This window comes from Schistocerca serialis, chromosome 8 (assembly GCF_023864345.2).
Source record: "Schistocerca serialis cubense isolate TAMUIC-IGC-003099 chromosome 8, iqSchSeri2.2, whole genome shotgun sequence".
Taxonomy (NCBI): domain Eukaryota; kingdom Metazoa; phylum Arthropoda; class Insecta; order Orthoptera; family Acrididae; genus Schistocerca; species Schistocerca serialis.
In genome coordinates this window covers 394,383,019-394,408,196 of record NC_064645.1, presented here as the reverse complement: position 1 = coordinate 394,408,196, position 25,178 = coordinate 394,383,019, and the positions used below count along the sequence as shown (strand labels likewise).

The 25,178-nt window shown below is 45.6% G+C and overlaps 1 pseudogene; it reads left to right on the top strand.

Moving 5' to 3' along the window:
* Nucleotides 1-21,020: 21,020 nt before the first annotated feature.
* Nucleotides 21,021-21,138, top strand: LOC126417839 (5S ribosomal RNA; annotated as a pseudogene).
* The last annotated feature ends 4,040 nt before the right edge of the window (nucleotides 21,139-25,178 follow it).

Sequence of the window (25,178 nt, the reverse complement as noted above, 5' to 3'; positions counted from 1 at the left end):
CCAATTGTTCGATGAACTCTTTCTGTGCGCCCGTTACACTGAGGGTGTAACGGAGATGTGCGTAATTTGCGTATTTTTAATAAGTGGCATAGCTGTTTCATTAATTCAGACATAAAATTAGATCCCTGATCTGTGATAATAGCTTCAGGTACTCCAAATTTAAGTATCCAGCTGTTAACTAAAGCTTGGGCAACTGTATTTGCTTGCTGATCTGGGAGACTCACCATAGCTAGATAGCGTGAAAAGTGATCGATAATTGTAAGAACATACTTATTACCAGCAGGTGTTTTATGAAATGGCCCATAGAGATCCAGTCCACAGATTTGAAATGGACATGAAGCCTCGGGGAGCCTCTGTAAGGGTATTTTGGAACGAGAAAGTTCAGCTCGTTGTGCGCACGCAATGCAATTACGAACGTACTACGCAACATCCTGCTTTCTGGTTTGCCACCAAAATCGCTCTGCTACTCGTCTTTCGGTTGTCCGCTGTCCACCGTGTCCTGCAAGGATATGATCGTGGGCCTCTGCCATTATTTCTTGTCTAAGGTGTTGGGGAACAACAATTCGCGGTCCAAGTTTTGTTTTACGGCATAATACACCATCTTCAAAGCAAAATTGTTTTTGAGATGCGTATTTTTTACATTCTGTATCCTCATCTTGTGCCTTTCTCCTGTCCTCAGTATCTCGGCCTGTTGCTTCCAAAAGTGCTATTTTCCGACTTAGGCAATCTGCATTCGTGTGTTTTTTGTCTGGTTTATGGATAACTTCGAAATCCATTTCGGAAAGACATAGGGCCCAACGGGTAAGACGACTAGATGGATCCTTTAATCCAAGCAACCATTTTAAAGCTGCGTGGTCTGTAATAACCTTGAATTTTCTACCATACAAGTAGCATTTAAAGTATTTGATACCATAAATAACACTTAACAATTCTTTCTCCGTTGTGGAATAATTTCTTTCTGCCGTTGTTAGTTGTCTCGAAGCATAGGCTACGGGGTGTTCCGCGCCATTAATATTCTGACTCAAAACAACTCCTACTGAATGACCACTTGCGTCACAGGATAAAATAAATTCTTTGTTATAATCTGGGTAGGCTAATACTGGACTGTGTGTTAACTTATCTTTAAGGGTTTGAAATGGTGATTCACAATCTTCAGACCAATGAAATTTTGCACCCTTTTTCAACAATTGGGTTAAGGGTCGGGCAATTTCAGCAAAATTTTGAACATATTTTCGGTAATACGATGCGAGACCAATGAAACTTAGTACCTCCTTAACGCGTTGTGGTGTTGGGATGTCCTTAACTGCCGAAATTAATCGAGGATCTGTTTTAATTCCTTTTGCACTAATGACATGCCCTAGGTATGTAACCTCTGTCAATGCAAAACTACATTTTTCAATATTTAATGTTAATTTAGCTTTTCTAAGTCTCTGAAAAACGTTACGAAGACGCACAGCATGTTCATTAATGTCTCTGGAGAATACAATAATATCGTCTAGATATACACAACATTGCTGAGTTTTGAGTCCTTGCAATACTCCATCGAGTAGTCTTTGAAAAGTTGCTGGTGCATTTTTCAAACCGAAAGGCATTCTTTTAAATTGCCAGTGGCCTCCAGGGGTAGAAAATGCTGTTTTATGCCTATTTTCAGGAGCAACTTCCAATTGATGATATCCACTACGTAGATCGATTGTTGAAAAGTATTTACTGTTACCCAAACTGTCAATGATATCTGTAATGTTTGGAAGAGGATAAACATCTGAGATAGTTTTTTTGTTAAGGTGTCTGTATTCACAACAAAATCTATATCGTTTCGTACCGTCGGGAGACTTCTTTGGAATAATTACAATATTTGAATTATAAGGCGAATCAGAATATTCTATAATTCCATCTTTTAAATGCTGTTCCAAAAATTCATCCAGTACTGGCTGTAAGTGATGCGGAACTCTATAAGGCTTCCTATAAACTGGGGGGCTATTTGCTGTTGGGATCCTATGCTGTGTGATGTCTGTTGCTGGCAATGGACCTTCTGCATTAAATAAATCTTGGAACTCAACTAAAACTGCTTCTATCGTGTCTCTATCCTTTCCTTTCAAATGCTCAGTCTTCTGGCGCAATGCGGTTTTATAGGCGTCTGGTTTCTGACCATCATTAATATCTGACCAAATGAAATCTTCTTCTTCAAAAGTACTGACTGTAGCCACTAATATTCCCTTATGCAACTCTTTGTCCTCCACTCCGAAATTTTCAATATGTACCGGTACTTTTCTTTCTCCCTCCACGTCTTGAACCCGTACAACACTCCTACGTACAAAACAATGTGATACATCTAATTCCTCATTTTCCTTTAAAGGCTCTATTAGACACACTGTATCTGTAGGTACTTCGTGGTCAACAGGCATCCAGAGAAGTTTTCCTGAGCCAGATGATATCTGATCCCGCCAATCAACCTTCAAGGACGTTGCACGCAGTATATTTGATTTCGCCTTCCGGTTAGGGAAATCTTGCGGCAGAGGGCCCTTTGCAGCGGTGTCACCTAGCCGAAACACTATTCCGCTAAATTCTACAGTTTGCTGCCTGAGGTCGATTTTAGCGTGATGTTTATTCAGGAAATCCAACCCTAGGATCGCGTCGTACCCGTCAGTTACCTTTGTTACCACTTCTACATCTTCTTGAAATTGTACACCGTGAATATAGAAAATCAGTGATGTACATCCTAATGACTTCACTGTACCTCCTCCTACTCCACTCAATCTATACCTTGGAGGGTCATATTTCTTTTCTCCAATACATTCATTACTTACTATTGATACGTTTGCGCCTGTATCCACCAGTATCCTTGCCTCTTTATCCTGTATGGTAGCAGATAACCAGCATTCCGCCTTCACGTTCGCCTTAATGGCATGAAATTTTATTGGGAACGCCTGGCGGCGGCTCCGACATTCCCGTTTGAGTTTAACTGATTTCTATTTCCAAAAACTTTCTTAGACCTGCATTCCTTGAATGTGTGACCTATTCTTTGACAATTAGTGGATTGAGGTTGTCTGCTGTTTTTTGCTGTATGTCCCTGTCGATCGCACCTAAAACATCGTACTACTGCTGAAAATATATTTCGCTTCTCCTTGTATCTGGTGGCAATGTCAATTTCTTCAAGAGCCGTCGCCACAGATACACCTTCCGCTAAATTTTTAGGAAACGTTGCCCTGACACGACGGGACGTTTCAGGAGGCAACCCACGTAAAAATGTATCCAGAGCTCTATCTTCTGCCTCTTGTAAAATAACCTTATTTGCTTCATCACTAGTTGTCAACTGATAGGTGTTAATATTAACTTTTCTAATCCTATCTACAAAGCTTTCTAACGACTCGTTTTGCCTCTGAGTGATAGTGTTTAATTTTTCCCTATAAAATCTACAGCTGTTCTGTTTTTGAAAACGTTTAAGCAATCCTTTCTTCAATTCCTCAAATGTTGGAGCATTCCGTAATTCTTCATGGTATAAGACGTGTGCTTTAGCCTCTCCTGTCAATCTTAACTTTGTCATTTGTAAGAGCTGTTCATCTGACCATGATCCTAACTTTGCAGCTGCTACTAAATCATCAAAAAAGGCTGTTATGTCCTCGCCAGGTTTACCTGAAAAAGGAGTTACTAAGGCTGCTGCTGAGGAATCTAGGGTGGGAGGGATAGAACTGGTTTGCCTAACCTCACACAACTGCTTAAATAATGCATTATTATCATTTTTAAGGTGTGCTATTTGATTAACTAAGCACTGAATAGCTTCCTCTGTAGAAACCGCTTGTGGTTCTGGCTCTGACTTTGTACGATTTCGTGTCATCATTTTACAAACTGTTAGTTACACAATCTTACCACACTGAATGAAAAGGATGTTTCAATATTTTCGACAAACTCTTAAAATTATGAGAGAGATCAAACTCCTAAATAAAGAAAATATTACGACTGATATGCAAACCCCTATTCTTTCACACATTAAACAATACTAACTGTGGACCTTTAGTGACTGTCATTCACACCTCATATTGAGCCAACGGTTTTTTTCTCTGACACCAAATGTAACAACTAAAACAGCATCTGACATCCAAATGTAACAGTTGGGTTACTAAATGTGACACTTCTGTCACTCAATGTAACTGGGTTTTCTCTTTTGATGCTGTCAATTGTCAGGGTGAGCCTTCTAAAGCATTCTGTCAGGGTGAAAATATTAAATAAATTAACTTTTCTCTCTTAACAACATGTGGGCAGGGTGGGTTCTTCCTTGGCTCGGGTATGAGGTCGAATGAAACATCATTTTTACATAAGATAACTTTTATTGAAGATTTGTACAACTGTATCTTACGGGATGTTCTGGTTCGGAGAGCGGCAGCTGTGTCGTTTGTGAAGTCTTCTGCTGCGGCAGCGGCTGTGGCGGCGGCGGCGGCGGCGTCTGATTACGCGTAGCGGTGTGTATCTCGTGTCGCCGTCTCGCCCAGCTGACGGGAGACGTGCAGAGCGAGGTGGCCGGTTTAATTATTGCGAGCGAAGTCGTGCATCGGATGATACCTTGGGTGTGGCGTCCCAGTGTTTCTCTTCTCTAAGCGGCCGCGTGTGTTCTGCGTCAGCCAGCGGAGCGGTGCGGCGGGAGAAGGCCAGTGTGGCGGACTCGAACCACGGACTCCCGCTTGCCAGTCTTTGGCTGTCAGCTCTTCATCCCAGCTCACAGGTGACTACTGATGTGAGGCCGTCTCCTTCCCGTCCTCACGAGTCACCCGGGTATGTAAAAACCAGACTTCAAATACCTTTTAACTTCTGTCTTCTGGCGCCGCGGCTGCTGCTTGCTATTCCATTACAGCGGCGGACTTGGTGCGGCTGTGCATGAAGCAGTCTCTTCTTGCATGACGGACTTCGGCACCGAAACTGACTGAAAACTACTGCTGCTCTTCTTTTCTTCCTTCGTCTCTCGACATCGTCTCCGTCCCAGTCTCCGTCTTCGTCTTCGTCCCCGTCTTCATCCGTCTTCATCTGTCGGGCCCACCGTGTCTTGCGTATTTATTCACTTCAGTTCACTGGAGGTGAACGACTTCACGGCCATTGCCTCTTCTGTCACGTTGAAAAGCTTCTCGAAGAATCTTCTTAACGTCGGTCATTGGCTCTTGGAATGTAGGCGAGGGCCTTTGCTCACATGCGACAACTGAGAAACACGTGAGCCGGTCGGGCGATGCCCTGACGGCTGAATCGACAGCGCCCGCTTATGTGGAACTTGCTGACTTCACGGTCATTGTCTCTTCTGTTCTGCCCGCTGAATGCCAGTATGTAACTCTCTAAACTAAACCAAGTTTTCCATTTATATTCTAATTTCTAGTTCACTATGATTTCACCAATTTATTTACTTAAGTACCACTCAACAGTATAAATGAGCTGGGTGACAATCTGCGCAGTTCTCTCAGGTTGTTTGCAGATGATGCTGCAATTTACCATCTAGTAAGGTCATCCAAAGACCAGTATCAGTTGCAAAGCAATTTAGAAAAGATTGGTGTGTGGTGTGGCAGGTGGCAGTTGACGCTAAATAACGAAAAGTGTGAGGTAATGCACATGAGTTCGAAAAGAAATCCGTTGGAATTCGATTACTCGATAAATAGTACAATTCCCAAGGCTGTCAATTCAACTAAGTACCTGGGTGTTAAAGTTACGAACAACTTCAGTTGGAAAGACCACATAGATAATATTGTGGGGAAGGCGAGCGAAGGTTGCGTTTCATTGGCAGGACACTTAGAAAAAGCAACAAGTCCACTAAAGAGACAGCTTACACTACACTCGTTCGTCCTCTGTTAGAATATTGCTGCGCTGTGTGGAATCCTTACCAGGTGGGATTGACGGAGGACATAGAAAGGGTGCAAAAAAGGGCAGCTCGTTTTGTATTATCACGTAATAGGGGAAAGAGTGTGGCAGATATGATACGCGAGTTGGGATCGAAGTCATTAAAGCAAAGACCTTTTTCGTCGCGGCGAGGTCTGTTTACGAAATTTCAGTCACCAACTTTCTCTTCCGAATGCGAAAATATTTTGTTAAGCCCAAACCTACATAGGTAGGAATGATCATCAAAATAAAATAAGAGAAATCAGAGCTCGCACAGAAAGGTTTAGGTTTTCGTTTTTCCCGCGAGCTGTTCGGGAGTGGAATGGTAAAGAGATAGTATGATTGTGGTTCGATGAACCCTCTTCCAAGCACTTACATGTGAATTGCAGAGTAATTATGTAGATGTAGATGTTGCAACGAACTTTACACTGCTATCGCTGCGAGAGTCAGAATGTGCACCAAATGTTGCCCCGCAGTGGACTGCAAATCAAGACTTCGCTCTTGGCTTTTTGGTGCACATCGCAATGGAGGACATGTGGGCCGGGAATATTCTTTGGAAGGACGAGGGACATTTTACTCTGCATGATGCTGTGAATGCACAAAACTGCCGCGTGTGGGGTTCTATTCCGCCACAAGTTGTGCAGGGACATCTACTGCACTCATATTATGTGACTGTGTGGTGTGGTTTCGCTCCTTCTTTCTTGGTCTGTTTTTCTTCGAAGAGATCTTCCCTTACAGTTCTTTCAGGTGTACAGTGACATCTGCAAGATAGAAGGACCTTCTTTTGCAACAGGTGATTCCAGCTTTGGAAGAACAGCACTGTGTCCACACTACTATTTTCACGCAAGATGATGTGACATCACATGCCGCTTCCCAGGTATTGGATTTGCTTCGAGAAACCTTTCGTAACGACCTCATCATCTCTAAGCAGTTTTACAGTATCCTCCAGAGATCACGGTGGCTCACGAAAGTCGACAATCCATATCGATACCACAGACGTTAGCAAGGTTGCGCAGCAATCCGCAATGACGAATGAGAGGCACTCGAGAAGACGACGTCTCCCTCTCAGCGTAGCAGCGCACTCACGCTGAAGTCAACATAGTGCTGAGCATGCAAGAGCTCAGCCCAATTAGAGACCTCGGCTGTAGCAGTCAACATCATCGTGTAGGACAGTGACATGTTTAAAGTTCCTGGTGAAACGTACTGTCTTAAAGCTTACATTTTGTTCTGCAAGAGGACAGCTTGTTAATCTGACCATCAGGTGAGCTAGCTGCGCGGAGTGGTTTGAGGCGCCATGTCACGGACTGTGCGGCCCCTCCCACCGGAGGTTCGAGTCCTCCCCCGGGCATGGGTGTGTGCGTTGTTCTTAGCGTAAGTTAGTTTAAGTAGTGTGTAATTCTAGGGACCGCTGACGTCAGCAGTCTGATCTCTTAGGAATTCATACGCATTCGTACCATTTTTTCTTCTTCAGGTGATGCTTTACAGTCAGTGACAGTTGTGAATTACAAAGCGATCCTGTGGCAAAGAACAATGCAAACGTTAAGTAAATCTTATACTCATTTACGTGATAAAGCGGACTAATATTTTATGTGTCCTAGTTTGATGAGCCTTCTCCCAAGCAATCGAAGAACCCACAGTTGCGGCCCAGCGAAAATAGTTTCGCCTGGTTAAAACAAATTTCAAAATATGTGGCCTTCCAACTTCCCCGATCTAAATCCGTGTGACTTCTGACTATGAGAGTATCAGAGAGGGCGCGGCTATCGGGAACGTATCCGGACTCTTCCTCACCTGAAGGATAGCTTAGGACGACATATCGCACTGATTACACCGGATATGCTGCGAACAACTGTCGACCATGCCGTGTTACGGATGAAGAATGTTACCGAGTCGGAAGGGCCGGCCGAAGTGGCCGTGCGGTTAAAGGCGCTGCAGTCTGGAACCGCAAGGCCGCTACGGCCGCAGGTTCGAATCCTGCCTCGGGCATGGATGTTTGTGATGTCCTTAGGTTAGTTAGGTTTAACTAGTTCTAAGTTCTAGGGGACTAATGACCTCAGCAGTTGAGTCCCATAGTGCTCAGAGCCATTTGAACCATTTTTTGAGTCGGAAGGCCCTTAAGATCACATGTTGGAACTTGTGAATGTATCCTAATAAACATGCCAAAACTACCGTTATTATGTGTTTAATCGTTGCTCCCCTTTTCTTGCACGCATACCACATTCTGACTGCTTAACGCCCCATATTTTCACCTGGTGACAGATTGAGGAACTACTCTATTTTTTTAAGCATACACTCATTAATGAACATGAGTAGGATGCTGCAGCATCCTTCAACGTATACAACCCACACCGCAGAATTCGGAGCATCCTGAGTTTAATTATAGCTACACGGTACCTTGTATTTATCGATAATACGGAAGTAGTCTTCAGCAGAGCCCGTAAGAGTTTCACAAGAGAGAAACCACTCGATAGAATCTCGCTGCCTACACTACTTTTTCTGTGAGCTATCTACAGCAGTATCTGGTGATATATCGCGATATGCGTGGCAGGAAACGAAATTTCGTGACGACCGAAAACCATTTATGAATGTAAACCAAGTTTGTTTTGCAATAGACACAATGAAAAAGTCACGTACATGCAAAAAGTTTGTGTTCATTATATGTGCCGTATGTCGCAATAACTACTTTTTTCCATGTATATACGATCAGTATCACAGAGATTCGTACAACACTTCATAGGTCATACATGTCACAAACAGAATAATAGAATAAAACAAATAAAATGACTATATTGATTTGAAAGAAAATTCTCAAAAGAAAGGTTCAAATGGCTCTGAGCACTATGGGACTTAACATCTGAGGTCATCAGCCTCCTAGAACTTAGAACTACTTAAACCTAACTAACCTAAGGACATTACACACATCCATGCCCGAGGCAGGATTCGAACCTGCGACTGTGGCAGTGGCGCAGTTCCAGACCGAAGCGTCTAGAACCGCTCTGCCACAACAGCCGACGAAAATTCTCAGATATTCCATTTTACTGCCAGTGTACTTAAGAAAAGAAACTATTTCCCTTTTTCCAGGATAAAGACCAGGAAAATCATTAAGAATGATTATATACTGATAATATACATGGTCATAATAAATCTGTTGTTGGAATTATGTGGGAGTGAAAATAAAGCTACCAACAGTGAGGTTCGATACACAGGCCTTTTACTTGTGAAAGCCGACGAAAATTCTCAGATATTCCATTTTACTGCCAGTGTCCTTAAGAAAAGAAACTATTTCCCTTTTTCCAGGATAAAGACCAGGAAAATCATTAAGAATGATTGTATACTGATAATATACATGGTCGTAATAAATCTGCTGTTGGAATTATGTGGGAGTGAAAATAAAGCTACCAACAGTGAGGTTCGATACACAGGCCTTTTACTTGTGAAAGCAAGCACTTACTCGCTCAGCTGCTGTCACCTTGTCTATAAGTACGCCTTCAGTTTTAAAATTCTATTTTGTCGAAAACGGTTGAGAGATTCGTCTTCTTATTCGCATATACAACGAAGCTCCAAAGAAGTTAGTGCAGTCATGCATATTCAAATACAGAGATATGTAAACTAGCAGAATAAGGCACTGCGGTCGGCAACGCCTATACAAGACAACCAGTGAATGGCACAGTTGTTAGATCGGGTACTGCTCCAACAATGGAAGGTTATCAAGATTTTAGTGAATTTGAACGCGGTGTTACAGTTGGCGCACAGGTGATGAGACACAGCATCTCCGAGGTAGCGATGAAATGGGGATATTCCCCTACGACCATTTCACGAGTGCACCGTGAATATCAGGAATCCGGTGATTGAAAATCACGAACACATGGACCAGAATATTTGTTGACCATATCATTGTGACACATCTAATGCCAAACAGACTAACAGCACGGATGTACTCAAATTTATTAGAGATGTTTTGCCTATCCTATGGGATGTACCCTCACTAAACGTTCGTATGGACATGTGGTCGATACACGACGGAGTTCCAGACACTTTGATGTCAATGTGCGGAATCATTTTTGAGCTGCATATCCCAGTCGGTGGAATGGTAGGGGTCCACCAGTTACACGGCCAGCACCGTCATCAGATCTGACCCTTCGTGAACATTTTATGTGGGGTAACCTGAAGAGTGTGGTATATGACACACCCGTAAGGTCAGTGGGGCACCTTATTGCTCGAGTCCACGCAGCGATTGAAATACTTCATAGACCACTCTAGTCATTGGCTCATGTTGTTGAACTCAGCACTGTCGATGCAGGCTCTGCATTGACGTAAGGAGGTGCTCGTTTGTAATGCAGACATCGCGTTGTGCTTCTCATGTTGATTTTATTGACGTAATGCGGAACGCAAACCCGTCTTACACTTCGACGCTCTCCGGCACCCAAGCCATACGTTTCCGGATATGGGTTCCTACTTGAAAACCCATCAGTTTATCTTTCCGTAGTCCGCCTGCTCATCTGAGTCGTTACGTGCTTACCTTTCATGCAGCGGGCCTGGGTTCGATTACCGGCCGTGTTGAAGATATTCTCCGCTCGCGGACTAGGTGTTGTGTTCTCCTCATCATCAATCATCCTCATCACCGGCACGCGAGTTGCCTAATGTCGCGTAGAATGTAATCAGACTCGGACTCAGCGGCTGAACTTCCCTGGATGGGGACTCTCGGCCGACAGTGCCATACGATCATTTCATTCTTTTTTTTTGTCTTCACGTACAAATACTAAGCGTTGTTGTCGGTGTCTTTTTTGGGTGGGGATGGGGGCACCCTGTGTATTTCCTTTGCCATGTCACGTGCCCGAAACGCCACGAGGCAGCATTAAGTCTGGCGATGGGCACTTGACATAATTTTTCCTTTCATCCGTGTATGTATCATTTGTGAGTTACTTCCAGCTCATCCAGCTCGAGTGTATGGTACAGTCAGACATTATTCTGGACAGAAGCCGCAAGTCCTCAATACCAGACTCGTTAGCCTACGTCAGGAAGTATTTGCAGAAGCTGTCGGAACAGTGGTAGCATGGGCGACACACGACGCACTTTCGTCAGTAATGAAACAAGAGAACGCCAGCGGCGGAGTATCGGCGTTTAGCGGACAGGGGCGAGTTGCGCAACGCCCCCGGAAGGCAGACGGCCGTAGCAGCATCGGCAGGCCGGACCCAGGGATCCGGCTAAGCCCTGCGACGCGGGGAGAAAGTGGGGCCCGAAAAAGCGGCGCGCGTGTTTTCACAGGGGATCAGCGTCGCGGCGCCGGCAGGTAATGCGGGCTTTAGTGGGCGATCCTCCCAAAGTGGCGGCCGGCGCCAGATGCAGACAGAGATTGCCGTCACGTGGACCGAGGTGGACCGCCGCAGGGAGGCCCAGACTGTGGCGGAATATATGGGCGGATGAAGCCAGGAGTTTCAGCCGGTGCTGGTATAACCGCGGCTCCCCTCACGTACTTCCGCTACGTCGATTGCGGATGGCTCTGAGCACTATGGGACTTAACATCTTAGGTCATCAGTCCCCTAGAACTTAGAACTACTTAAACCTAACTAACCTAAGGACATCACACACATCCATGCCCGAGGCAGGATTCGAACCTGCGACCGTAGCAGCCCCGCGGTTCCGGACTGCAGCGCTAGAACCGCACGGCCACCGCGGCCGGCTTATACGTCGATTGCGCCCGAGAGGGTGGCGCACTTGTTCGCATGAGATTAATGTCTTACCTGTTTGATAAAAACAATATCAAGTACTTCCTGATGTAGAGCAAAACAATCCTTTGATACGTGGCAGCCTACATCCGAACTTGCATTTATCATGTGCTGGTAGCCACTGATTGAAAATCATAGCTGTCTGAACATCATTTCCATCAATTAATAAAAGAGTTAAATTTTTAATTATTAATGACAGTGACTGCTAGGAGTAACTTGTCGGCATTAATCCCGTGTTTTGTGGCTGTCTTGCATGTACACTACTGGCCATTAAAATAGCTACACCACGAAGATGACGTGCTACAAATGCCAGATTTAACCGACAGGAAGAAGATGCTGTGATATGCAATTGATTAGCTATTCAGAGCATTCACACAAGGTTGGCGCCGGTGGCGACACGTACAACGTGCTGACATGAGGAAAGTTTCCAACCGATTTCTCATACATATGCAGCAGTTGACCGGCGTTGCCTGGTGAAACGATGTTGTGATGCCTCGTGTAAGGAGGAGAAATGCGTACCATCACGTTTCCGACTTTAATGAAGGTCGGAGTGTAGCCTAACGCGATTGCGGTTTATCGAATCGTGACGTTGATGCTCGCGTTGGTCGAGATCCAATGACTGTTGGCAGAAGATGTAATCGGTGGGTTCAGGAGGGTAATGCGGAACGCCGTGCTGGATCCCAACGGCCTCTTACGACTAGCAGTCGAAATGACAGGCATCTTATCCGCATGGCTGTAACGGATCGTGCAGCCACGTCTCGATCCCTGAGTCAACAGATGGGGACGTTTGCAAGACAACAACCATCTGCACGAACAGTTCGACGACGTTTGCAGCAGCACGGACTATCAGCTCGGAGACCACGGCTGCGGAGGTTAACCTTGACGCTGCATCATAGACAGAAGCGCCTGCGATGTTGTACTCAACGCCGAACCTGGGTGCACGAATGGCAAAACGTCATTTTCTCGGATGAATCCACGTTCTGTTTACAGCATCACGATGGTCGCATCCGTGTTTGGCGACATCGCGGTGAACGCTCATTGGAAGCGTGTATTCGTCATCGCCATGCTGGCGTATCACTCGGCGTGTTGGTATATGGTGCCATTGGTTACACGTCTCGGTCACCTCTTGTTCGAATTGCCGGCACTTTGAACAGTGGACGTTACATTTCAGATGTGTTACGACCCGTGGTTCTACCCTTCATTCGATCCCTGCGAAACCCTACATTTCAGCAGGATAATGCACAACCGCGTGTTGCAGGTCCTGTACTGGCCTTTCTGGGTACAGAATATGTTTGACTGCTGCTCTGGCGAGCACATTCTCCAGATCTCTCACCAATTGAAAACGTCTGGTCAATTGTGGCCGAGCAAGTGGCTCGTCACAATACTCCAGTCACCACTCTTGATGAACTGTGGTATCGTGTTGAAGCTGTATGGCAGCTGTACCTGTAAACGCCATCCAAGCCCCGTTTGACTCAATGCCCAGGGGTATCAAGGCCGTTATTACGGCCAGAGGTTTTTGTTCGGGGTACTGATTTCTCAGGATCTATGCACCCAAATTGCGTGAAAATGTAATCACATGTCAGGTTTAGTATAATATATTTGTGCAATGAATACCCGTTTATCATCTGCATTTCTTTTATTGGCCATTAGTGTAGTTTCTCTGTAGTTCAGTTCCGTATGTGATTATCCAGTATGGACACAGTTGGCAGGTCGGTGATCAGCCATTTGGTCCGACAGCCTGGGGGTTACGTCTCGCCTTTCAGGGGAATAGCGTAAGGTGATTTGACTTCTAACATCAAGTACCGGAGAGTGATCCAGCCATTGCAAGGCCGAGAATCACCTTCCCGCAGTTTTTGGATAATGCGATCTGTGCGATAATGGGGGTGAGTAATGCATTGAGAGATAGTTAACATAGCGTGGCAATCACGAACTTCGTTAGAGCCGAAAAGTCGACCGCGGGGAATGCTATGCGAGGGGCAGTCAATGAGAAGCGGTCGAGCTGCTTTGTGAACAGGAATTCTTTTGCAGAGCACTGGACCATCTTTCTGTCGCTGCCTTACGCGAGGTGAATAAACTCTAGCCTAAAAAGCTGTAAGAAGGCTCCTCAGTGTCTGATCTAAATAAACAGCAGAGTAGGAGAAATCATGACGAGAAATTCCGAGAAGTGTGTAAATGGATACGATCATGTTGACCAAACAAATCAAACCCGGCTGAGGAGGGGAGAATAACTTGGAACTGTTTAAGTATTGAATACCCAGAAGTGCAACGACTGGTTCATGTTGCAAAAGCTTTGCAAGGTGTCGAGACTGTTGTCTTGTTAATCATTGGCTAGCACTTCTCACAGTCGTTTTCACTGGTGCACGAGAATTATGCAGACTTGTAGAGTGAAGACGGAACCCTGCGTCGATAGAGAACGCATTTCTATTGGGAGCAGAACCCAGGAGACGTTGGCTGGAGATATGGAAGAGGTCACTGGACTCAGACAACTCCTCTGCAGATGCGATGAGGAGCTGATGAGTCTCATTCTGTGGCAGATTGCGACACTATCTCCATGCATCTGAGTGCTGAATATTGTGAGAAAACGCTGCTTGGGTGAGCACGGAGCGAGAACTATGGTGTGTTGTTACGTACGCTCTTAGGATTAGTCACATTTAGAAATACAGTGCTATAAGCGAGTAATTAAAGGCTCCATACGACCCAATCGGAAATGGTAGATGCATGCATACTTTTTGGGTATTCCGGCGCATTCAGGAACTCACTTCACGATCATCGCGGGTCTGATCTTCTCATAGTCCATATGTAGACTACGGTATTGTCCTATTCCCCTGAACCTTTGCCGAGAGTTATACGTGTCAGATTAGTCTGAACCACGTCAACAAACAGCAATTTTCTTGTTCTCTGGATTTCTTGTTACCTACACTGAAGAGCCAAAGAAACTGGTACACCTGCCTAATACCGTGTGGGGCCCCCGCGAGCATGCAGATGTGCCGCAACACGACGTCGCATGGACTCGACTTATGTCTGAAGTAGTGATGGAGAAAACTGACACCATGAGTCCTGCACGCTAATCCATAAATCCGTAAGAGTACGAGGGGGTGAAAATCTCTTCTGAATAGCACGATGAAAGGCAAACCAGATATGCTCAATAACGTTCATTTCGGGGGAGTATGGTGGCCAGCAGCAGTGTTTAAACTCAGAAGAGTGTTTCTGGAGCCACTCTGTAGCTATGATGGAAGTGTGGGGTGTGACATTGTCTGCTGGAATTGCCCAAGTCCGTCGGAATTGACAAAGGACATGAATGGGTGCAGGTGATCAGACGTGACGCTTACGTACGTGTCACCTATCAGAGTCGTATCTAGACGTATCAGGGGTCCCACATCACTCCAACTGCACACGCCCCACACCATTACCGAGCCTCCACTAGCTTGAACAGTCCCCTGCTGACATGCAGGGCCCATGTCTTCATGAGGTTGTCTCCATATCCATGCACGTCCATTCGCTCGACACAATTTGAAGCGAGACTCGTCCGACCAGGCAACATGTTTCGTGTCATCAAATGTCCAATATCGGTGTTGACGGGCCAAGGCGAGGCGTAAAGCTTTGTGTCGTCCAGTCATCAAGGGTTCACTAGTGGGACTTCGGGTCCGAAAGGCCAAAATCAATGATGTTTCGTTGAATGAATCCGCACTGACAGTTGATGATGGCCCAGCGTTGAAATCTGCAGCAATTTGAGGAAGGGTTGCACATGTGTTACGCTGAACGATTCTCTTCAGTCGTCGATGGTCCCCTTCTTGTAGGATCTTTATTCGGCCGCAGTCGGAGATTTGATGTTTTACCGTATTCCTAATATTCAAGGTACACTCGTGAAATCGTCGTACGGTGGAATCTCCACTTCATCGCTACCTCGGTGTTCCTGTGTCCCATCGCTCGTACGCCGACTATATCATCACGTTCAAACTCAGTTAAATCTTGATCATCTGCCATTGTAGCAGTAGTAACCCACCTAACAAAACTGCACTATACACTTGTTGTCTTATATAGGCGTTGCCGACCGTACCTCCGTATTGTGTCTGCTTACATATCTCTGTATTTGAATACGCATGCCTATACGAGTTTCTTTGGCGCTTCAGTGTAAAAGAATCTGTAATAATTTGTTATTCGTATGTGTCATCAGGAAATCCTTGCCTTATATAGTGAGTTTCACCGCCAGAAACAACCAAATTAGGAGGAAGTATGAAAGTGGGAAGTGTGGAAGTAATGATTTTCTGGTATATAACATCTGGACTTTTTATGAAAGGCTAATTGCTATAAACTCCTTAAACTTGTAGACATCCAAAGCCTGAATGAGTAGACGGCTAAACACAACGAAAAACTGGAGACATTTGGTTAAGTATGGCAGAAATAACGTATATCTTGGTCCAAAAATGCCGTGTAACTCATAGCCAGTTCTCACTTGTATTTTTTTCGGTATGTTTCCGTTTGCGAACAGTCACTCAAAACTCTGAGGGAGAGCTTACATAGCTCACGTGGCTGTTGCTTGTCTGGGTATCAATGTCGACACAGACGTAGTGCAGGCTGCATTAAGCGAATCAGTAGGGAAAGCTAAATCACCTGGTTTGTAGGTGAACCACTGAGTGCGGTAATTGGGAAAATATGGAACCGATACGTCTGAGATGCAGTGTTATAGAAGGACAATGAAAATTAGGTACACCGACGAGAAATGAGAAGATTTGCCGTAGAATCGGACAAGGGAAGGATGGATACATGGAAGAGATTAGCTATATTTCGGATAAGATGATAACTGATAAGACAGCAGGAATTAAACTTCGTGATACTAGAAGAGGCTGGAGAGAGAGAAAGTTCTGCGGCAAAACACAGATTTCAGTAAGTATAACAATTTATTGAGATCTTGGGGCATAAGTGATGTTCCATATTTAGGCAAGGGAACAAATGATGATGGTTCACATCAAATGTTTCAGAAGAGTGTTGACCTCTCTCCACCCTAACCGTTAACAAAAATTTTAATCTACAGAAAAAATTAAGCAAAAGCATCGTAATAAAAATCGTTACTGACTTTTTGATTATTTTAAGTACGAAAACTATCGGAAAACAAATAGGCAGTTTTAAAAACGACAATACAGCAAACTTCACTTTTTAACGAACACTAACCGAATGAGAAGACACATCATATAACTGACAAATAAGGAACGTTTCCATTACTGCCGATTGTCAGAAACAGTAATAATGATACTAGTAGCAATATAAAAGAAACAACGCTTTGAAGACCATTTTCTTTGTTTAGACAGTTGTTTCAAAACTAAAAATTACATAAATATGAGCACTATACATAATAATTTGGCCACCTACAGTAAGAACTCACTATATGATCACCAACAATTTGTCCACCTTCGAATTCACAGAGCTGCGACATTACGCACTCACGACTACACAAAAGACCATTACTAACACTTGCCATGTGCAGAGATCATTGTACAGATACCATTCGGTGTCGACTACAAAAGTGCAACCCACAGGCTCGGCTAGCATCTGCAAAGCATGCATATATCGCGGCGTTTACATGTTTTTGTCGAACTCCTGTACCTCTATAGACATCATGACTCAAAGTAATTTTTTTAAGAAGTTTACTCTGCTGTGTCAACGTGATGGGATACCACCTAATATCGTGTCGGTCCGGCTTTGCCCTGCGTAGTGCAGCAACTTGAATCAGCATGGACTCAACAAGACATTGGAAGTTCCGGGTAGAAATATTGACCCATGCTACTTCTGCTGGTTCAGGATTTTGTGCACGTCATGACCTCTCGATTATGTCCCATAAATATTCAACGGGATTTATGTGGGGCGATCTGAGTGGCCAAGTCATTATCTCGAATTCTCCAGAATGTTCTTTAAACCAATCGCGAACAGTTGTGGACCGATGACATGATGCATCGTCATCCATAAAAATTTCATCGTTGTTTGGAAACATGAAGTCTATGAATGGCTGCAAATAACCTCCAAGTAGCAGAGTCAGTGATTGGTTCTGTTCGACCAGAGGATCAAGTCGATTCCACATTCCACGTAACACAGACCAAACCGTTATGCATCCACCAACAGCTTGCACGGTAGCTTGACACCTTGTGTCCAGGGCTTCGCGGGGTTTAAGTCACACTCGAACCCTACCAGCAGCTGTTACCAATTGAAATCTGGGCACATCTCACCAGGCCAAGATTTTCTAGTCATCTAGGATCCAGCCGATATGGTCAGTCCGGGAGAGCTGCTGCAGGCTATCTCGTGGTGTCGGCAAAGACACTCGCAAAGGTCTTCTGCTTACCATAGCGCATTAACGCCAAATTTCGGCAAACTGTCCTAACGGACAGGTTCGTCGTACGTCTCACTCTGATATCTGCGGTTATTTTGAGCAGATTTATTTGTTTGGTAACACTGGCAACTCTAAGCACACACCACCACTCTCGGTAGTCATGTGAAGGCCGTCGTCCACTGTGTAGTCCGTGTTGAGAGGTAATACCTAAAATTTGGTGTTCTCTACACAACTTGACACTTTGGATCTCGGAATATTGAATTCCGTAATGATTCCGAAATGGAACATTCCGGTGCCTCTAGCTTCAACCACCATTCCGCGTCCGAAGTTTGTTAATTATCGTAGTGCGACCACAACCACGTTGGATACCTTTTCATATGAATCACCTGAGTACAAATGATAGCTCCACCAATGCAGTGCTTTCTATACCTTGTGTAAGTGATACTACCGCCATATGTATATACGCATATCGCTATACTATGACTTTTGTCATCTCAATATACACTACTGGCCATTAAAATTGCTACACGAAGAAGAAATGCAGATGATAAACGGGTATTCATTGGACAAATATATTATACTGGAACTGACATGTGATTACATTTTCACGCAATTTGGGTGCATATATCCTGAGAAGTCAGTACCAAGAGCAACCACCTCTGGCCGTAATAACGGCCTTGATACCCCTGGGCATTGAGTCAAACAGAGTTTGGATGGCGTGTACAGGTACAGCTGCCATGCAGCTTCAACACGATACTACAGTTCATCAAGAGTAGTGACTGGCGTATTCTGCCGAGCCAGTTGCTCGGCCACCATTGACCAGACGTTTGCAATTGGTGAGAGATCTGGACAATGTGCTGGCCATGTCAGCAGTCGAACATTTTATGTTTCCAGAAAGGCCCGTACAGGACCTGCAACATGCGGTCGTGCATTATCCTGCTGAAATGTACGGTTTCGCAGGGATAGAATGAAGGGTAGAGCCACGGGTCGTAACTCTTCTGAAATGTAACGTCCACTGTTCAAACTGCCGTTAATGCGAACAAGAGGTGACCGAGACATGTAAACAAAGGCACACCATACCACCACGCCGGATGATACGCCAGTATGGCGATGACGAATACACGCTTCCATTGTGCGTTCAACGCGATGTCGCCGAACACGGATGCGACCATCATGATGCTGTGAACATAACCTGGATTCGTCCGAAATAATGACGTTTTGCCAATCGTGCACCCAGGTTCGTCGTTGACTACACCATCGCACGCGCTCCTGTCCGTGATGCAGCGTCAAGGGTAACTGCATCCATGGTCTCCGAGCTGATAGTCCATGCTGCTGCAAACGTCGTCGAACTGTTCGTACAGTTGGTTGTTGTCTTGCAAACGTCCCCATCTGTTGACTCAGGGATCGAGACGTGGCTGCACGATCCGTTACAGCCATGCGGATAGGATGCCATTCATCTCGACTGCTAGTGATACGAGGCCGTTGGGATCCAGCACGGCGTTCCGTATTACCCTCCTGAACCCACCGATTCCATATTCTGCTAACAGTCATAGGATCTCGACCAACGCGAGCAGCAATGTCGCGATACGGTAAACCGCAATCGCGATAGGCTACAATCCGACATCTATCAAAGTCGGAAACGTGATGCTACGCATTTCTCCTCCTCACATGAGGTTCAAATGGTTCAAAAGGCTCTGAGCACTATGGGACTCAACTGCTGTGGTCATAAGTCCCCTAGAAGTTAGAGCTACTTAAACCTAACTAACCTAAGGACATCACACACATCCATCCCCGAGGCAGGATTCGAACCTGCGACCGTAGCGGTCGTGCGGTTCCAGACTGTAGCGCCTATAACCGCTCGGCCACTCCGGCCGGCCCTTACATGAGGCATCACTACAACGTTTCACCAGGCAACGCCGGTCACCTGCTGTTTGTGTATGAGAAATCGGTTGGAAACTTTGCTCATGTCAGCACGTTATAGGTGTCGCCACCGGCGCCATCCTTGTGTGAATGCTCTGAAAAGCTAATTATTAGCATATCACAGCATCTTCTTGCTGTCGGTTAGATTTGGCGTCTGTGGCACGTCATCTTTGTGCAGGAATTTTAATGGCCAGTAGTGTATACTCACGGTCTATGCATGAAAAGAGGACGCTGTTTGTTAATTTAAAAAAAAAAAAAAATCTCGGCATTACGTGCATCTTAGTCACGGGCATTAGAAATGTGTTTTTTTTTTCTTCAATCTCGTATCGACGGACGTTCCAGCCTATCTCGCTGAGATCTTCGAATGTGCTTCTGAGGGGCTGTGGAGGGCCCGCAGCCACGCAGACGGACGCGGGCGGCTGCGGCTGACCGCTCCGCCTCCCCCTTTGTATGCGGGCCGCGGTCCTGCGGCAGAAATCTGCCTGCCCTCACTGGCCCGACCCGCCTGCCTGAGACCGGCGTCCGTGTTTTTTCTTTCCCTCCTCCGTCTTCTCCCCAGAAGCCTGCGGCCCGTCTGCGAGACCGTTTTTCCGTCTGTTTGTCTGCCAGCTTCCGTGCGTGCGCGTGTGTGTGTGTTTGCCGGCGGAGGCTCAGGAGGTCTGAATGGGCCTCAGCGTCCACTCGGCGGACCCCAGCCGCCAGGGCCGCGCTGCAATAACCCGGAGGAGGCGACCCTGCCAGCGCGAGCCGCCGGCGCCGGAATGGACCTGCAGGCTGCGATGATCACTCGAGGGTGTAATCGCGGACTGGCCCGCTCTTCCCTGCGCCCCGAAATGGGAAACTGCGTGCCATCCGCTTCCTCTTCTCGCCTTTCTCCGTTTCCTCCGATACCTTATCCTTATAGGAAACCCTCAGGTGGTGCCTCTCGAAATCTAGTAAAATAGACGGTGTGACGGAAAATACGGGACGCGCTTTATACGTTTGTGCTGCAATACGAGCAGAGGGAAGGACAAATGGCAGCCCATAATCAGCTCTTCTCCCCCGCATCTTATTTCATACACTTGTCCGGAGTACTTTAGACTCTACGTCAGCAATTCGCAGAAGGCAGTTGTTTTTTCCTCTTCGCTGTAACTCTTGTTTAGGGTCGTTACCTCAATCCAAAAAGCGGAACTCTGATATAAGCATTTTGTTGACCACCTGTTTCCCTCACTGGCAACGGCCTTGCCGCAGTGGATACACCGGTTCCCGTCAGATCATCGAAGTTAAGCGCTGTCGGGCGTGGCAGGCATTTGGATGGGTGACCATCCGGGCTGCCATAAGCTGTTGCCATTTTTCGGGGTGCATTCAGCCTCGTGATGCCAATTGAGGAGCTACTCGACCGAATAGTAGCGGCTCCGGTCACAGAAAACCATCATAACGACAGGGAGAGCGGTGAGCTGACCACATGCCCCTCCTATCTGCATCCTCAACTGAGGATGATACGGCGGTCGGATGGTCTCGATGGGGCACTTGTGGCCTGAAGACGGAGTGCCTGCCTTTTTGTCTCTCTGCCCGACCGCTAATCTGCGGCTGTAGCCGATGATGCTGCGGTATACGGTCAGGTGTCGAAGTCGACTAGCTGTAGGAGGGTAGAAGATAGCTTAAACAAAATTTCTAGCTGGTATGTTGAATGGCACCTTCTTTTAAATGTAGAAAAATATAAGTTAATGCGGATAAGTAGGAAAAACATTCCGGTAATGTTCCAATACAGCATTAGCAGGTCCTGCTGGACACATACAGGTGTTTTAAATATCTGGGCGTAACGTTGCAAAGCGATATGAAATAAGACGAGCATGTCAGGATTGTGGGAGGGAAGGCGAATGGGAGACCTCGGTTTATCGGGAAAGTCCTAGTAAAGTGTGGTTCATCTGTAAAGTAGTGGGCATATAGGACGATAGCGCGATATATTCCCGAGTAAAGCTCGAGTGTTTGGGATCCGTACCAAGACAGATTAAAGGGATCCATCGAATCAAATCAGATGCGGGCGGCTAGATACTAAACACCTAAACACCTTTTTCCAAAGCTGTTTCACAGAGGAAGACCGCACTGCAGTTCCTTCTCTAAATCCTCGCACAAACGAAAAAATGGCTGACATCGAAATAAGTGTCCAAGGAATAGAAAAGCAACTGGAATCACTCAATAGAGGAAAGTCCACTGGACCTGACGGGATACCAATTCGACTCTACACAGAGTACGCGAAAGAACTTGCCCCCCTTCTAACAGCCGTGTACCGCAAGTCTCTAGAGGAACGGAGAGTTCCAAATGATTGGAAAAGAGCACAGATAGTCCCAGTCTTCAAGAAGGGTTGTCGAGCAGATGCGCAAAACTATAGACCTATATCTCTTACGTCGATCTCTTGTAGAATTTTAGAACATGTTTTTTGCTCGCGTATCATGTCATTTCTGGAAACCCAGAATCTACTATGTAGGAATCAACATGGATTCCGGAAACAGCGATCGTGTGAGACCCAACTCGCTTTATTTGTTCATGAGACCCAGAAAATATTAGATACAGGCTCCCAGGTAGATGCTATTTGTCTTGACTTCCGGAAGGCGTTCGATACAGTTCCGCACTATCGCCTGATAAACAAAGTAAGAGCCTACGGAATATCAGACCAGCTGTGTGGTTGGATTGAAGAGTTTTTAGCAAACAGAACACAGCATGTTGTTATCAATGGAGAGACGTCTACAGACGTTAAAGTAACCTCTGGCGTGCCACAGGGGAGTGTTATGGGACCATTGCTTTTCACAATATATATAAATGACTTAGTATATAGTGTCGGAAGTTCCATGCGGCTTTTCGCGGATGATGCTGTAGTATACAGAGAAGTTGCAGCATTAGAAAATTGTAGCGAAATGCAGGAAGATCTGCAGCGGATAGGCACTTGGTGCAGGGAGTGGCAACTGACCCTTAACATAGACAAATGTAATGTATTGCGAATACATAGAAAGAAGGATCCTTTATTGTATGATTATATGATAGCGGAACAAACACTGGTAGCAGTTACTTCTGTAAAATATCTGGGAGTATGCGTGCGGAACGATTTGAAGTGGAATGATCATATAAAATTAATTGTTGGTAAGGCGGGTACCAGGTTGAGATTCATTGGGAGAGTCCTTAGAAAATGTAGTCCATCAACAAAGGAGGTGGCTTACAAAACACTCGTTCGACCTATACTTGAGTATTGCTCATCAGTGTGGGATCCGTACCAGATCGGTCTGACGGAGGAGATAGAGAAGATCCAAAGAAGAGCGGCGCGTTTCGTCACAGGGTTATTTGGTAACCGTGAAAGCGTTACGGAGATGTTTAATAAACTCAAGTGGCAGACTCTGCAAGAGAGGCGCTCTGCATCGCGGTGTAGATTGCTCGCCAGGTTTCGAGAGGGTGCGTTTCTGGATGAGGTATCGAATATATTGCTTCCCCCTACTTATACCTCCCGAGGAGATCACGAATGTAAAATTAGAGAGATTAGAGCGCGCACAGAGGCTTTCAGACAGTCGTTCTTCCCGCGAACCATACGCGACTGGAACAGGAAAGGGAGGTAATGACAGTGGCACGTAAAGTGCCCTCCGCCACACACCGTTGGGTGGCTTGCGGAGTATCAATGTAGATGTAGATGTAGATTTCGAACAACACGCAGGTGTTACGGACATGCATCGGGAAATCAAATGGTAATCGTTCGAGGGAAGGCGACATTCTTTTCGAGGAACACTATTTAGAAAATTTAGAGAACCGGCATTTGAAGCTGACTACAGAGCGATTCTACTACCTCGACCACACTTTGCGAGTAAGGACCGCGAAGATAAGATACGAGACATCAGCGCTCATACGGAGGCATATAGTAAGTCGTTTTTCCCTCTCCCTATTTACAAGTAGCGTAGGAAACGGAATATCTAGTAGTGGTTTAGGGTAGGGCCTAATCACCACCACGCACTGTGCGGTTGACTGGTATAGGTTCAAATGGCTATGAGCACTATGGGACTTAACTTCTAAGGTCATTAGTCCCCTAGAACTTAGAACTACTTAAACCTAACTAGCCTAAGGACATCACACACATCCATGCCCGAGGCAGGATTCGAACCTGTGACCGTAGCGGTCCTGCGGTTCCAGACTATAGCGCCTAGAACCGCACGGCCACCCCGGCTGGTGACTGGTATAGGTATGCGTATTTAAATACAGAGATACGTAAACAGTCAAAGTTCGGTGTTGTTGTCGGAACGCCTATATAACAGAAAAAGCGTCTGGCACGGTTGTTAGATCGGTTACTGCTGCTATAATGGCAGGCTATCAACATTTAAGAGTGTTTGAATGTTGAGGTATAGACCGCGCACGAGCAATGGCACACAGCATCTGCTAGGTAGCGATGAAATGGAGAATTCCCCGTACGACCATTTCACGAGTGTGCCGTGAATATCAGGAAACTGGTAAAACATGAAATCTCCGACATCGCTTTGGGCCGGAAAAAGATCCTGCAAGAACGGGACCAACAACGACTGAAGAGAATCGTTCAACGTGAAAGAGGTGCATATTGCTGTAGATCTCAATGCTCAGACATCAACAACTGTCAGCGTGCGAACAATTCAACGAAACATCATCGATAGGGGATTTCGGAGCCGAAGGCTCACTTGTGTACCTTGTGTAATTTGAGTGAGAGATGCTCCAGCATCCACTACACACTTCGGACCTTGCACGATCGGATTTTCATCTGTTTGGTTTGTTAAGTTGATTTATGACTTTTTTGTTTTGTTACCTGTTAAATACCTCGGCAATAAAATTATTGTGTGTTACTTTACGATATTCCCTCATAACTGTGTGGCAGGAAAAATGTTTGCTCCGTCACAGGGCATTTTTTTCGGCGGATGACATTGCTTGATGTCCTAACTTCTACTGGTCCAGCGATGGGGTTGCCATATGCATATACAGTTAATTAGCAACGAGGCATATAGAAGCCGCTTACCGCATCAGGTGGCGACTGACGTGCACAAGGCGTTGGCAGACTACCCCTAGCATAGCTCATCACCTTACGAGCAAGCTTTTTTGTTTGTTTATTCTTTAAAACTCTAAAATTCAAGTATCCTCCTCCAGACATCACTCTGATTGTAACCTCTGTTTTCTTAAAACAGCGTTTCCCAAACTGTTAACTGGACACTTGTGCACAGCGGGAAGTGAATAAATGCTCCGCGTAGAACTGTTAACAGTATGGCAGTTCTTTCGACATTTTGATGCTACTGATATATTTTGTAAGTTGTACTACCATTTTTGTGTTACTAGTCATGTTTTAAAATTGAAATAATCACTGAACAAAACAGGTTTTCCTCATTTTAAAAGAT